The sequence below is a fragment of the Saccostrea cucullata genome, unplaced genomic scaffold (genome assembly GCF_032062105.1).
Source record: "Saccostrea cucullata isolate Sc308-1 unplaced genomic scaffold, CSIRO_AGI_Scuc_v1 ctg3116, whole genome shotgun sequence".
Taxonomy (NCBI): Eukaryota; Metazoa; Mollusca; class Bivalvia; order Ostreida; family Ostreidae; genus Saccostrea; species Saccostrea cuccullata.
The window spans coordinates 43922-58251 of record NW_026933697.1 but is presented as its reverse complement, the minus strand read 5'-3'; the positions used below and the strand labels follow the sequence as shown (position 1 = coordinate 58251).

The following is a 14330-nucleotide window of genomic DNA, read 5'->3' as shown; positions in this document are numbered from 1 at the left end:
ATCTTGTGATTTGTTTCTATATATGTATCACTTTTGTTAAAACAATCGTGTGAATGAAAGACAAACAAACGTTGAGGAAAACACATGTCTGAGACTTACTTGTTCAGCAAAATCCTGGCTACTTCGGCATGTGTATCCACATTCAACATGGCTTTCAATTCATTCCAGCGTTCAAACTGGTTACCTATATACCCTGCTTTTCTTCCATTTGGCTGATACACTTGCTCTATTTCTTTTTCTTGCAGAATCAGTTAAACAGCGCTTTCTTCCTCGGTTAGAGGTGCTGTTTTCCGACATGTTTGTTTTAATTTACCGGGTTGAGCATGCGCGAAAAGCTTTCCAAATGAGTTCATTCAGACTTGGGGTCATATGAATAGACGCAGGACTAAATCGAATTTTTGTCATCCTGCACAATAATTCAAGGAAACAACATTTCACTTGTGTAGAGTACGAATAACAGTAAAAATTGATAAGTATGAAAAATATTCCTTTTAATATTATCATAAACTTTGGATTTCACAAGATTCAAAACGATACCAAAAAAAAAGGTATTTCCCTAGATAATATGCCTTTAAAAATTGTCTTCACAAACCAAAACTTGACTTATTTTCACTATGCTGTTTATTCCATGTCACATCCAAACAGATGATCTTCTGGCAAATCATGGTCATGCTTGGTATCAAAATTCAGTATTCAGATGAGTCACACCTATCCAAAAGAAATTGAAATTTTTTAATTTATAATTCTTTTACTAATAAAAAGTGCATATTCATGAGATTATAAATTAGATTATCAAATTGAGAGATAAGATATTGTCACATTTTTTGTGTATAATTTGTAAATTTTAATGTACTCTTTCATCAATTAAAAGAAGTTTACACCAATTAAGGCAGTCATTTATGCTATCCCCTAATAAGACAACATACAAGTGCAAAGTAATCATGCACTAGTGGGTTTAGGATAATGTGCTAGAGTATTTATGACAACATACTAGCACGAGGTGACAATGTGCTAGCATGTACGTCAGTGATAATATGCCAGCACACTAAATCCAACATGCAGTGAAGCTAACACTCAACAGATTGTTTAGAGTTGTGTTTGCATGATATTTTGTTTTGTGTAAACACAGCAGCGTGTTGTTTAAAGCTGCATTGGAGTGGCAGTCTGTTGAAATTAACATGCTAACACACTGCAACTTCACATCATTGGAACACCATAATTTTAAAACTCGCAAACCAATATCTTATGATTACTAACTAGGTAATTGCAACTGTAAATGCTGAATTCATGGTGACAATAATACCGGTAATTCACTGTATATCTGAGAACTGATCAATTATAATAAGGCGTGTCCAGATAGGGCCACTTGCTAAAGCTCAATAGCACTTTCATAAAAGCGTGCCATCTTACCGACACAAAAGACTCCATTAGGCTATCGCACAGCTCGCCATCACAACACTGATAAACACCTCCGCACTAACACAAGTTCGCAACACACGCTGTCACACTAACACACAACACACTGTCACGCTAATACAATTTCACACAACAAAATATCAGGCTAACACGAGTTCACACAACACACTATCATGCTAACACAAATTCACAAACACGCTGTCTCGCTAACACAAGTTCACACAACACGCTGACTTGCTAACACAAGTTTTACAAAACACGCAGTCACGCTAATACGAGTTCATACAACACACTGTCTAGATAACACAAGTACACGCAACACACTGTCACGCTTAGATGAATTCACACAACACACTGTCACGCTAACATGAGTTTACACAACACGCAGTCTCACTAACACGAGTTTACACAATACACTGTCACGCTAACACGAGTTTACACAATACACTGTCACGCTAACATAAAGTCACAAAACAGGCTGTCTCACTATTCACTAACACAAGTTCGCACCAAATGCTGTTGCGATAACACACTGTCATCCTCATACCATTTCACACATCACACTGTCATTCTAATACCATTTCACACAACACACTGTCAGGCTTACACGAGTTCACACAACACACTGTCACGCTAACACGAATTCACAAAACAGGCTGTCTCACTATTCACTAACACAAGTTCGCACCAAACGCTGTTGCGATAACACACTGTCATCCTAATACCATTTCACACAACACACTGTCATCCTAATACCATTTCACACAACACACTGTCAGGCTAACACGAGTTCACATAACACACTGTCACGCTAACACAAATTCAAAAAACATGCAATATCGCTAACACGAGTTCACATAACACACAGTCTGGCTAACACGAGTTCACACAATATGCAATCTCGCTAACACGAGTTCACACAACACACTATATGTCTAACACGAGTTCACACAACACACTGTCACGCTAACACAAATTCAAAAAACATGCAATATCGCTAACACGAGTTCACATAACACGCAGTCTGGCTAACACGAGTTCACACAATATGCAATCTCGCTAACACGAGTTCACACAACACACTATCTGTCTAACACCAGTTCACACGACAAATTTTCAGGATAACAAGTTCACACAACACACTGTCACGCTAACACGAATTCACACAACATGCTGTCTCGTTAATAAGAGTTCACACAACACGTTGTCTCGCTAACATGAGTTTACGCAACACGCAGTCTCGCTAACATGAGTTTACACAACACGCAGTCTCACTAACACCAGTTTACACAACACGAAGTCTCGCTAATTCGAGTTCAATCAACACTCTGTCTAGCTAACACGAGTTTACACAACACACTGTCACACTTACACTTTATACACGATTTCACACAACACGCTGTCCCGCTAACACGAGTTAACGCAACACATCGTCAAGCTAACAAGAATTCACACAACCCACTGTCAGGCTAACACAATTAAGTTCACAAAACACACTGTCTTCTAACACAAATTCATACAACACACTGTCTCGCTAACACAAGTTCACATAACACACTCACATTGCTGAGTTTAAAGTAAAGGTCTACCCTAATTTGAGGAGGTTTAACACTAACATATCTCTATATTAGTAAAGAGCTTCAAATTTAAGACAAAAACATTTATGCAGTAATGTTCCTTAACATGCATCTGGCATATAAAATGAATGAGACCTTAAAAACCTCACAGTACATGTTTACTTAGCTAAGTAAAGGTCTAAATTGATGCTATTCAACAATATATATCAACATCTCTAAGTATGTGAATGAGTGAAATTCTCAAATAAATATTATAAATCAAAGTATCAATAAGAAGCTGAACCTTACGTCGCAGGTTCCAATCCCATTGCTAAATGCTTTAGACAGGTTACTCCTATGAGACTGCATAAACCAAGATTCTGTGTCACGGTAGGTGTTAGCACAAAATGGATCTCATACTTCTTAAAGGCAATAAGTGCTGAGTACAAGTCTATATTTGCAGCTAATACCATCCCAAGTGGTGGCACCATGAAATGACTAAAAAATGTATGATAAAGGCAAATAAACAAACATTAAACCATTACAGCAGTCTTATCAAACAAAAAAGCAAACTTTCTATTATTACAATTTTTTTAAACAAATTTCTTTTGCAATTTAAGTGAGCAATATTTGTCCTTTTTTGTCAGTAAAGTATGATATTAAATAATTAAGACTTGTTGAGAACATCTATTTATAGCGAGTCCAGACAGCAGCACAAATTCCAGCCCATGATGCGAGCTCTTATGATAAGACCTTGGCAAAAGAAGATTGTGACTTGCACATTGCTCCACACAATTTTTCTGCAGTGTACTTTGGACCCACGGTGCTTAGCTTCTTTAACATGTTTAAGCTACATTCAAAATTCATTTTTATTTAATTTGAATTAGCTATCCTTACTCATGTTCACATTGAGCTAATGGGAAGTAATTTAATGAGCAGTGAATTCATTCGAATTAAACATTTGAATAAACTCTCAGTGTGAACACTGAGCGTGGATGCACCAAATGTCAAATGCGGCTTGACAAGCACAATCTAAATTAAAACTAAATAAGTATCTGCCCTTACCCTTACAGTCACACTGTCAATATATAATTAGTTGAATATATTCTGTAACATTAAGTGCAGTTTGAATTATAGAGTATGATCACTATGATAGATAGTAGGACTGTTGAAATTACATCCTCAAATTTAAAAAAATAAAATATAAAGCTGTGGGGATTTACTAGGTAAACAGAGAGCGTCTGAACTGTAAAACAGATAATATATCGGTGTGTCTGTGTATTTCTAATAACATCAATGTATGTCACTGTCATGTAATCAGTAGTGTAAATTTTAAGTAATAAAAATATTCTAACCTTCATTCCAATGGTCCAAGCTAATCATACATTAAAATGTCGCCGTCAGCTCTTTCATCACTCGATACAATTATCACTGGGGAATTCGAAGCAGAGTCAAGAGTGTTCATCCTTGTTAATGTGACAGTCAGAATTTCCTCGTAAACAATTCACACAAGATTCTTAGAATATATGAATCGGAATAATTCTGCTTAGAATAATGTTCCAGAGAAGTGACAAAGTACTTCGTAGCTGCAGATTAAATGAGTGTACATGTCTACAAACGGATTCTTTGTGAGAAAATGTTCAACTTCACAAATCATTCTATTTTCAGTTTGTAAACCATGGCAAACATGTGGCCGACGTCGACTCGAAGGGGCACACTAAAAACGGGATATACTAGAGACCTGATATTTACCTGACGTTTTAATTTTTAATTAAATGGTAATATTGAGTATTTTAATTACTTATGTACAGACTTTATGACTTCAAGGCATATGCTATAAAAAATTTCAATTGTTTGGAACATTTACAGACAAATTTGAATCAGGTCAAATAAGTGTTTAGTACATCGCGTCTTTAGTACCTTCCTATTTCCCACAATGCCGCGCGTTGTTTACAAACAAGCGCGAAAAATCCTCTAAACTAGGTACTAATTATTGTTGTGTACATCATCACATTTTAAAGTTATTTGAATAAAAAGAAAACAAAGAAACACCGAATCAAAACTATATCTTTTAGATGCATCAACTAAAAATGTGCACATGTATGCAGTAAAGGCTTGGCTGGCTATAGTAGACAACTTGTTCCTGAAAGGTTTCTCACATACATGTACTTGTTTTATTAAAAAAACAATTAAATATAGCTGGAAGTTTATTTCTTTTTATATCAAATGACAAGATTTAATAAGTTCGAAATTATTTCAGTCAAACCTTTTCATAATATACCAATATTTTTAGCTATCAGAAAAAAGCGTGTATGAGCTATTAATCCCTGATTATAGGGGCCAGACCCTTTTCGTTAATCAAATATGAAAGCTCTCGTAATTACCCACAACTTTTGTAATATATTTCTTACCAAATTATTCTCGGTTTAAAAGTTATTACACAAAAAGTAGCAAAAATTCAAAGAAAAAAAATTACTAAAATTTGCCGTTTTATAGCTTCCAAACTTTAAGAAATCAGCTATATAATCTTATCGTTGTGCACATCTACAATGTATTGGCTACAAGTTCTCCAACTTTCGTGTAAATATCTTATGTCATTTTTGAGATTTTCAGTGGAAACGAGACATCAAAAATTTTCAATTAAAGGGCAATAACTCACAAATAAAGGCATGCATAAAAAAACTGAAAACAGGTTTAAATAGGTTTAACTACAAGCTATCTATCCTGAAAGTTTCATAACGATCAGTCCAAAGGTCTTTGAGAAATCGCCTGTCAAAAGTCGAGCGGGAAAAAAAAAAGAATAACTAGATACGATCTCGTTGCGATCTCGTTGCGAGCAACGAGAGGTCTTCCGTCAGATTCAGGAAAAAAACTTGTAAAATCAAACTAAAAAGTGATTAAAAATTTTGATCACAAGGAGGGGTGAATCCAGGTCGCCAACGTAAATGCGCATTTTTTTTTTCTTTTTTCCCCAACGCGCTAACCATTTAGCTACAGTATTGGGAATACTGCTTTAAATATACTTGTGTATACTTTTGCAACAGTACACCTGTCTAAGAATCATAAAAGGCGGGACACCTCATAATTTCGTGTCAAACGCCACGCATAAATATTCGCACCTTTTCTTTGTACTGATCTATTAAAGAGGTGCAATAGCTTCAATGAAATTAATTAAATAAAACATTCTTGTCACCTTTATTTTATTTCGGCGTTAGGAAAGGAAAGGAAAGTATATTTAACACATTGTACACATTACATATCGTATCTAGCCCAGTAACACTAAAGCAGTGAGACGTAAATTAAGTTTTTTTTAAGATTGACACTGAATTGCAACGTTCTACTACGTGAGAGTCCAAGTAGTTTTTTGTATTCTAGTATCCTTATGTCAGAATGGTTTAATCAAACGCTCAGCTGCCTCCATATGCCCCTACTCGCGAAATGTCGGAGTTGACAGAGACAGACGCCATCTTGGGCCCGCTTCAGATTTTCAAATATTAATATCTAGAGTTCAGATTAACCAATATTAAAACAACTTATATAGTAAGCATCAATAGAAGTGTCTCTATTAATATTCCAAAAATAAATGAAAAATATTGAAAAACAAACTTAAGAAGGTTGAAAATTTGGACTTTTTGAATTGGCTTCCGGTAGCGACAGGAAGTACTGACGACGAACGAAAAGTTGCGTCCTGGAAAGTATTGATCATCATCTATAAACTCTGAAAGTCTCACATTGAAATCTTTTACCGTTTTTGAGTTTAATCGTAGACAAAATGTCATTTTAAAATCAGGAAAATGGTCCAAAACTTGGCACCAGAGAGGAATTTCCAAAAACTGTCTTTGAACTTTCAAGAGTATCTTACAACACATCTTTCCTGAAAATTTCATGTAATTCTATCCAGTAGTTGTCGAGATATCGTGTCAGAAAAATAATAATAATAATAACTAGAGCAAAGCTCGTTGCAAAGCAACGAGTGGGTCTTCCTTCCTAGTGATAAGCAAAAGATTAAATGTTTCTGTCTAGATTGTCAACTTTGCTAACATTCTCTTTTTCGATTTGTCTCAGAAACCCTTACTTTAATTCTTTAATTTGGTGTGAGCATGAGGTCTAAAGGGTACTCTCTCTAACAGCATTCTTGAAATCGTATCCACAACAGTTTAACTTCCAATATTATGACTTTTGATATCGGATATATCATGTTTGTTGCAATTATGTTTGTGAAACGTGTCATACTACAGAAACATAAGTGTTTTGCTACATTACCATCTTAAAAATGGCTTTAAAATCATTTAATATACAATAAAACTAGGTAAATAAAATAAACAAATTATATAATAATTCAAAAAATCCAAATGTATTTACAATAATGATGAACAATCTTCATTAGTTGCAATCAGTAAGTAGAACAATACTTTTATAATAAACGCACAGAAATGTGTTGAGTATGTTTCGAATTTGCAGCTTTCCATTAGCAACTGGGGTACCTCAATAGGAGTGTAAAATTCTCTGAAAGGTATATTGTAAACATATTACATGTGGCTGTGTATTCTTTTTAAGCGGCTTTGGCGGAATGCAGCAATCACTAAATCAAGTACAAAGCTAAAAGTCTTGTAAATAAACATTAATAAGAATATCTACGCTAACTTATTCAAAAGTCAATTTCCACCAAATATTGTACAAGCTAAATATAATACATTTACAGCATTAAAGAAACAAATCTCTTTGAAGGTATTGCCCTGCATAAGAACAAATTGAATCCCCTACACTAAGGATGCTCTGTGCCAAGTTTCACTTTGGTTCTGGAAAATGATATTGTGAAATTTTAGACAATGATGATAATGGATAAAATTATGTTTTTAAAAAATTTACTGGTTCCTTTAGCTCAGATGGGCTAATAAGTATGCAACAGGCACAGTTTTGCAGTTGACATTGAAATGCGACTGGACATCTCTTCAATCTTGTTTTAGAAAACTACATGTACATGCCCTATGTACTGAATTCCTTGGAATCATACACATGTTTATGCCTTTAATTAGTTGTATGTGCCAAAATAACAATTTTTTTTACATTATACTGTAAAAAATACACATACATGTATTACAAGATCTTCTATTCCTGCTGAAGACAGAGGATCTATCTTAATCATTAGAATAAGTAAGTCTAAACTTTGAAAGGGAATACCTTAATAAAGAGGTCAACATGCTACACAAACAAAATATTATTATATTTAAAAATAACATTTATTCCAATGTAATTACTGGTACATGTATTTCTGTTACAAAAACTATTTCACTTGAAAAACTGAGAGCAATTGATATGTTCATATTTGTGGATTTATGTTGTCAAATCAAAATTTAAAAATGATACACAGTGTGTTTAAAAATTGTATTCACAAACCAAAACTTGACTTAATTTCACTATGCTGTTTATTCCATGTCACATCCAAACAGATGATCTTCTGGTAAATCATGGTCATGCTTGGTATCAAAATTCAGTCTTCAGATGAGTCACACCTATCCAAAAGAAATTGAAATTTTTTAATTTATAATTCTTTTACTAATAAAAAGTGCAATTCATGAGATTATAAATTAGATTATCAAATTGAGAGATAAGATATTGTCACATTTTCTGTGTATAATTTGTAAATTTTAATGTACTCTTTCATCAATTAAAAGAAGTTTACACCAATTAAGGCAGTCATTTATGCTATTCCCTAATAAGACAACATACAAGTGCAAAGTAATCATGCACTAGTGGGTTTAGGATAATATGCTAGAGTATTTATGACAACATACTAGCACGAGGTGACAATGTGCTAGCATGTACGTCAGTGATAATATGCCAGCACACTGAATCCAACATGCAGTGCATGAAGCTAACACTCAACAGATTGTTTAAAGTTGTGTTTGCATGATATTTTGTTTTGTGTTAACACAGCAGCGTGTTGTTTAAAGCTGCATTGGAGTGGCAGTCTGTTGAAATTAACATGCTAAGACAATGCAACTTCACATCATTGGAACACCATAATTTTAAAATTGACAAACCAATATCTTATGATTTCTAACTAGGTAATTGCAACTGTAAATGCTGATTTCATGGTGACAATAATACCGGTAATTCACTGTATATCTGAGAACTGATCAATTATAATAAGGCGTGTCCAGATAGGGCCACTTGCTAAAGCTCAATAGCACTTTCATAAAAGCGTGCCATCTTACCGACACAAAAGACGCCATTAGGCTATCACACAGCTCGCCAACACAACACTGAAAAACACTTTCGCACTAACACAAGTTCGCACCACACGCTGTCACACTAACACACAACACACTGTCACGCTAATACAATTTCACACAACAAAATATCAGGCTAACACGAGTTCACACAACACACTATCATGCTAACACGATTTCACAAACACACTGTCTCGCTGACACAAGTTCACACAACACGCTGTCTCGCTAACACAAGTTTTACACAACACGCAGTCTCGCTAATACGAGTTCATACAACACACTGTCTTATGAGCTAACACAAGTACACGCAACACACTGTCACGCTTAGATGAATTCACACAACACACTGTCACGCTAACATGAGTTTACACAACACGCAGTCTCACTAACACGCGTTTACACAATACACTGTCACGCTAACACGAGTTTACACAATACACTGTCACGCTAACACAAAGTCACAAAACAGGCTGTCTCACTATTAACTTACACAAGTTCGCACCAAATGCTGTTGCGATAACACACTGTCAACCTTATACCATTTCACACAACACACTGTCATTCTAATACCATTTCACACAACACACTGTCAGGCTAACACGAGTTCACACAACACACTGTCACGCTAACACAAATTCTCAAAACAGGCTGTCTCACTATTCACTAACACAAGTTCGCACCAAACGCTGTTGCGATAACACACTATCATCCTAATACCATTTCACACAACACACTGTCATCCTAATACCATTTCACACAACACACTGTCAGGCTAACACGAGTTCACACAACACTGTCACGCTAACACAAATTCAAAAAACATGCAATATCGCTAACACGAGTTCACATAACACGCAGTCTGGCTAACACAAGTTCACACAATATGCAATCTTGCTAACACGAGTTCACACAACACACTTTCTTTCCAACACCAGTTCACACGACAAATTTTCAGGATAACAAGTTCACACAACACACTGTCACGCTAACACGAATTCACACAACACGCTGTCTCGCTAACATGAGTTTACACAACAAGCAGTCTCGCTAACACGAGTTTACACAACACGCAGTCTCACTAACACCAGTTTACACAACACGAAGTCTCGCTAATACGAGTTCAATCAACACTCTGTCTAGCTAACACGAGTTTACACAACACACTGTCACACTTACACTTTATACACGATTTTACACAACACGCTGTCCCGCTAACACGAGTTTACGCAACACATTGTCAAGCTAACAAGAATTCACACAGCCCACTGTCAGGCTAACACAATTAAGTTCACAAAACACACTGCCTTGCTAACACAAATTCAAACAACACACTGTCTCGCTAACACAAGTTCACACAACACACTCACATTGCTGAGTTTAAAGTAAAGGTCTACCCTAATTTGAAGAGGTTTAAAACTAACATATCTCTATATTAGTAAAAAGCTTCAAATTTAAGACAAAAAAATTTATGCAGTAATGTTCCTTAACATGCATCTGGCATATAAAATGAATGAGACCTTAAAAACCTCACAGTACATGTTCACTTAGCTAATTAAAGGTCTAAATTGATGCTATTCAACAATATATATCAACATCTCTAAGTATGTGAATGAGTGAAATTCTCAAATAAATATACTGACACGCAAAAGAAACGCAACAAGCAGTACTCAACAAATGTTTGAATTTTTTACATAATGATTTCCAAAAAAGGATACAGTAAGGCTAAAAACACTTTTCAGAACATGAGAGATTTGATAAAAATGTTAAATGATTATCTTTTAATTTACTAAGTAACTTATCACTGTTAAAACACCCCCCTCCCAGCCATTAAATTACAACGTGCAAGACTGCCCTAAACAACAATTGCAACTGAATTTTTACGATACAATAGGTTAATCAATATCGAGATTTGAGCGAAGGAATTATTCTTTGCCATTTTTAAATGCCTGTTTTTCAGATGATTAGGTCGAATTTTCTCTAACTTAGCACATTGTAGTAACTCTTGGACTTCCGGTCCAAGGACTATCATTTATGCAAATGATACATAAGACCCCGTTTAGACGTGATGCAGTGTATTTTTGCATCATCAACTCTCCATCACCTTTACCTTGGGATTTTCCAGTTCGAGCAATGAAAATGCTCACTTAAGCCATTTTCGAGAAGCCTTAGCATCGTTACGGGAAACGAAAGGAGACTTTATTTATTGAAATATTGCTGCATTACTTAAGATGAACTGTACAAACCCTGAAAACTCCATGATATTGCCAGATGTTTTTGTTAAACATGCAATTTTTGATTTTTGTTAAGCAGACTGACACTTGACTTCCGGTTATGGTACGAAAATCGTTCAACCGTTAAATTACCGATATTTACCAAATTGAAGATATCCATAATTTTAAGATACAAAATTCTTTACTTTACATAATTATTTTCCCCTAAAGTAGGGTGTTGCGTTTCTTTTGCGTGTCAGTATATTATAAATCAAAGTATCAATAAGCTGACGTCGCAGGTTCCAATCCCATTGCTAAATGCTTTAGACAGGTTACTCCTATGAGACTGCATAAACCAAGATTCTGTGTCACGGTAGGTGTTAGCACAAAATGGATCTCATACTTCTTAAAGGCAATAAGTGCTGAGTACAAGTCTATATTTGCAGCTAATACCATCCCAAGTGGTGGCACCATGAAATGACTGAAAAATGTATGATTAAGGCAAATAAACAAACATTAAACCATTACAGCAGTCTTATCAAACAAAAAAAAACTAACTTTCTATTACTACAATTTTTTTAAACAAATTTCTTTTGCAATTTAACTGAGCAATATTTGTCCTTTTTTGTCAGTAAAGTATGATATGAAATAATTAAGACTTTTTGAGAACATCTATTTATAGCGAGTCCAGACAGCAGCACAAATCCCTGCCCATAATGCGAGCTCTTATGATAACATCTTGGCAAAAGAAGATTGTGACTTGCACATTGCTCCACACAATTTTTCCGCAGTATACTTTGGACACACAGTGCTTAGCTTCTTTAACATGTTTAAGCTACATTCAAAATTCATTTCTATTTAATTTGAATTAGCTATCCTTACTCATGTTCACATGGAGCTAATGGGAAGTAATTTAACGAGCAGTGAATTCATTCGAATTAAACATTTGAATAAACTCTCAGTGTGAACATTGAGCATGGATGCACCAAATGTCAAATGCGGCTTGACAAGCACAATCTAAATTAAAACTAAATAAGTATCTGCCCTCACCCTTACAGTCACACTGTCAATATATAATTAGTTAAATATATTCTGTAACATTAAGTGCAGTTTGAATTATAGATTATGATCACTATGATAGATAGTAGGACTGTTGAAATTAAATCCTCAAATTTAAAAAAAATAAAATGTAAAGCTGTGGGGATTTACAAGGCAAACAGAGAGCGTCTGAACTGTAAAACAGATAATATATCGGTGTGTCTGTGTATTTCTAATAACATCAATGTACGTCACTGTCATGTAATCAGTTATGTAAACTTTAAGTAATAAAAATATTCTAACCTTCATTCCAATGGTCTAAGCCAATCATACATTAAAATGTCGCCGTCAGCTCTTTCATCACTCGATACAATTATCACTGGGGAATCCGAAGCAGAGTCAAGAGTGTTCATCCTTGTTAATGTGACAGTCAGAATTTCCTCGTAAACAATTCATACAAGATTCTTAGAATATATGAATCGGGATAATTCTGCAGAATAATGTTCAAGAGAAGTGACAAAGTACTTCGTAGCTCCAGATTAAATGAGTGTGCATGTCTACAAACGGATTCTTTGTGAGAAAATGTTCAACTTCACAAATCATTCTATTTTCAGTTTGTAAACCATGACAAACATGTGTCCGACGTCGACTCGAAAGGGCACTCTAAAAACGGGATATACTAGAGACCTGATATTTACCTGACGTTTTAATTTTTAATTAAATGGTAATATTGAGTATTTAAAATTACTTATGTACAGACTTTATGACTTCGAGGCATATGCTATACAAAAATTCAATTGTTTGGAACATTTACAGACAAATTTGAATCAGGTCAAATAAGTGTTTAGTACATCGCGTCTTTAGTACCTTCCTATTTCCCACAATGCCGCGCGTTGTTTACAAACAAGCGCGAAAAAATCCTCTAAACTAGGTACTAATTATTGTTGTGTACATCATCACATTTTAAGATTATTTGAATAAAAAAAAACAAAGAAACACCGAATCAAAACTATATCTTTTAGATGCATCAACTAAAAATGTGCACATGTATGCAGTAAAGGCTTGGCTGGCTATAGTAGACAACTTGTTCCTGAAAGGTTTCTCACATACATGTACTTGTTTTATATAAAAAACAATTAAATATAGCTGGAAGTTTATTTCTTTTTATATCAAATGACAAGATTTTATAAGTTCGAAATTATTTCAGTCAAACTTTTTCATAATATACCAATATTTTTAGCTATCAGAAAAAACGTGTATGAGCTATTAACCCCTAATTATAGGGGCCAGCCCCTTTTCATTAATCTAATATGAAAGCTCTCGTTATTACACACAACTTTTGTTACATATTTCTTACCAAATTATTCTCGTTTCAAAAGTTATTACACAAAAAGTAGCAAAAATTCAAGAAAAAAAATTACTAAAATTTGCCGTTTTATAGCTTCCAAACTTTAGGAAATCAGCTTATAATTTTATCGTTCTGCACATCTACAATGTATTGGCTACAAGTTCTCCAACTTTCGTGTTAATATCTTACGTCGTTCTTGAGATTTTTAGTGGAAACGAGACATCAAAATTATCAATTAAAGGGCAATAACTCACAATTAAAGGCATGCATCAAAAAATTGAAAACAGGTTTAAATAGGTTTAATTACAAGGTATCTAACCTGAAAGTTTCATAAAAATTAGTCCAAAGGTCTTTGAGAAATCGCCTGTCAAAAATCGAGCGGGAAAAAAAAATAAAATAATAATAAGAAACAGTAGAATAACAGTAGGGTCTTCCGAAGGAAGACCCTAATAATAAGAAACAGAGCAATAACTATAAGGTCTTCCGTGAAGACGGAAGACCTTAATAAGAAACAATAGAATAACAG

At 34.6% G+C, this 14330-nt stretch overlaps 2 long non-coding RNA genes across 2 annotated transcripts; both read right to left on the bottom strand.

The window, feature by feature from the left end:
- Nucleotides 1–570: 570 nt before the first annotated feature.
- Nucleotides 571–4786, bottom strand: LOC134239013 (uncharacterized). The gene is made up of 3 exons (XR_009986135.1): nt 4328–4786; nt 3282–3470; nt 571–708 (listed from the first exon to the last, which is right to left on the bottom strand). It is a non-coding gene; the product is annotated as an uncharacterized LOC134239013 (long non-coding RNA).
- Nucleotides 4787–8179: 3393 nt separating this feature from the next.
- Nucleotides 8180–13767, bottom strand: LOC134239009 (uncharacterized). Its single transcript, XR_009986134.1, has 3 exons — nt 12760–13767; nt 11711–11899; nt 8180–8485 (listed from the first exon to the last, which is right to left on the bottom strand). It is a non-coding gene; the product is annotated as an uncharacterized LOC134239009 (long non-coding RNA).
- Between the last annotated feature and the right edge of the window lie 563 nt (nt 13768–14330).